Below are 2,687 nucleotides of genomic sequence, written 5' to 3' on the forward strand. Positions count from 1 at the left end.
CTTCTAAATGTCTTTACAGCCTGCACAGGGTGCCTCAGTAATCGAGCACATTCAATGGTTTAATTATGATCTCGCTTCCGAAGGTTCAAGGTTCGAGTCTTGCTTGAACATTTTTCATCACTTATCCTCATCGCCACGACACGTCTGAAGAGATAGAAAATCGACCTATTTTTTAATGTTTTCAATGAAGGTTGAAGAAGAAACCAAACTAAACAAACAGAATGTTAAAATAGCATTTGGAAACCTAAATAATATGCAATCGATGAGGAAGAATGCCACTATTTATGTGTGTTTGTACTAAACGGTATGTGGTTTCAAGCACTAAGGCTGGACACTGGAATGAAGTTGCTCAATTTTCATGGGGGGATGTTTTTGATTATAATTGTTTCTTGTTAATATGGAGTAATAAGTAAACAACCACACGATTACCTACTAACATAACTCTTTCTCCATTGTTAAAATTGTTAGTTTTTTTCCTGAAAGAAGGAAGCATTATAAATTCCTAAAATCAGTCAAAACCTTATTCAAGGGAACTAACTCGTGGCTTAAAAGGTAATTTCCATGCAACGGTTATGGCTTCCACATGCCGCGGCATGTCTAGAACAATTCCCATACACACAGATTGCATTACACCGAAAGACGGTAGCTGGTTCTGCAAACAAAGCAAGTCCCCCTTCCTTCCTTTTTATTTTGCAAAGTCAAGTCCCGTTACATTCCCGTTTTAGCTGCTGCGGGTGGCGAGTGACAAGCACAAGACAACCCTCTTGTAACATCCACATAAAAGGTTATTGACTTTTCCGAAAGATTCTTCTCTGATCTGATTGGATCTCGTAGGCAGGCCTCCTGCATTCCAGAAAAGCAAACATATGTTCTAGTCGGCCGCTCGTTTCTGACCGGGCCGAGCCAAGCTGATCCGGATCAGTGAATTCGTTCGCGAACGGATTCGAGGAAACAGAACATCCAGCTTGTCAGTCTTTTCTGAACCGGATCAGTGAATTCGTTCGCGAACGAATCTTTTGAACGAATCCCAGTGCTGAACTAGTTCACAAAGAACGAATCCCAAAAATGAACGGAACTTTCCATCTCTACTGCACACCGCTGCGTGAATTTCTTTTGTTTTACTACCAACATACAACCCTATCGCTAGCCCAAGAAAAACATACAAAGCCAGGAAAGTAATTCATCTTCTGTAACAAAATCATCACTTATCGAAATAAATGTACTTTTACGACTCTGTTCATAACTTCACGTAATTTATTAATGTATTTCAAAATGTGTTTTGTTGTTTCTTTTGACAATTTCTCTTGCAGTTCTTTTAAGTTGGTATCACTTCAGGCAATCGTATCTCAGGATCGTCGTCTTGGCGAAGAGAAAGTTTCTTTCCTTGGGAAGAGAGGCTCTTAGCCAAGAGTTTCTCAAGATACGACTATGAAACGACACTGTCTCAAGACGAGATTACCTTCCCAAGATCGTCTTGGCTAAGAATCTCTTACACAGTGTCTTGAGATTTAACTATGAATACGGCCCTTATATAAAGGTGTAAATGAATTTAGAAAGGGGTGGCAACCTAAAGTAAACTTGATAAAAGATAAAGACGGTGATTTTCTAACTGACCCAAGCGATATTCTAAATAGATGGAAGAACTACTTTAATGACCTTTTAAATGTTCATGTAGGAGATAAATCAGAAGTAAATGAAGTACACACAGCAGAACCTTTAGTTCCAGAACCTAACTTGACTGAAGTAAAAGATGCTATTAAAAGGCTAAAGAATAACAAAGCACCTGGCATTGATTTAATACCAGCTGAGTTGATTAAATATGATGGGAATTCGTTAATATGTCAGATTCATAAATTAATTTGTTTAATATGGAATAAAGAAGAAATCCCTCATCAACAGTGGAAAGAATCCATAATTGTTCCTGTGTTTAAAAAAGATGATAAAATGAACTGCAATAATTACCGTGGAATTTCTCTACTCTCAACAACATATAAATTATTATCTAACATTCTTTTAACAAGACTAAATCCATATGCTAATGAAATTATAGGTGATTATCAATGTGGATTTAAACGTAACAGATCAAATTTTTCACATCAGACAGACCCTTGAAAAAAAGTGGGAATATAATCAAAATGTCCATCAGCTATTCATTGATTTCAAAAAAGCATATGATTCGGTCAAGAGAGATAAATTATATAATATATTAGTCGAGTTTGGAATACCTAAGAAGTTTGTTAGTATGATAAAAGTATGCACCAGTGAAACAGAAAGTAAAATTCGTGTGGGCATTAATGTGTCTGACAAATTTGCAAACAAGGAGATGCATTATCTCCATTGCTCTTTAATTTTGCCTTAGAATATGATGTTAGGAAGGTAAAAGAAACTAAAGAAGGACTAAAATTAAATGGTATGACTCAGTTGTTAGCATATGCAGATGATGTAGACTTATTAGGGGATGATATAAATACAATTAACGAATAATGCTAAAATATTTTTCAAAACTGCTAAAGAGATAGGTTTGGAAGTTAACAAAGAGAAAACTAAATATATGCTTACAGGCCGAAACCAAGTGTTAGGTAATAATTAGAGGCCTGCACAAGACCTGGAGCAGACCCGTTCGCGAGACATCGCTCCTGAAATGCCATGCAACCTGCGCAACACCCTCGCTTGAGCACCTTGCCTGA

Source organism: Lepisma saccharinum, chromosome 15 (genome assembly GCF_977018435.1).
Source record: "Lepisma saccharinum chromosome 15, izLepSacc3.1, whole genome shotgun sequence".
Classification (NCBI taxonomy): domain Eukaryota; kingdom Metazoa; phylum Arthropoda; class Insecta; order Zygentoma; family Lepismatidae; genus Lepisma; species Lepisma saccharinum.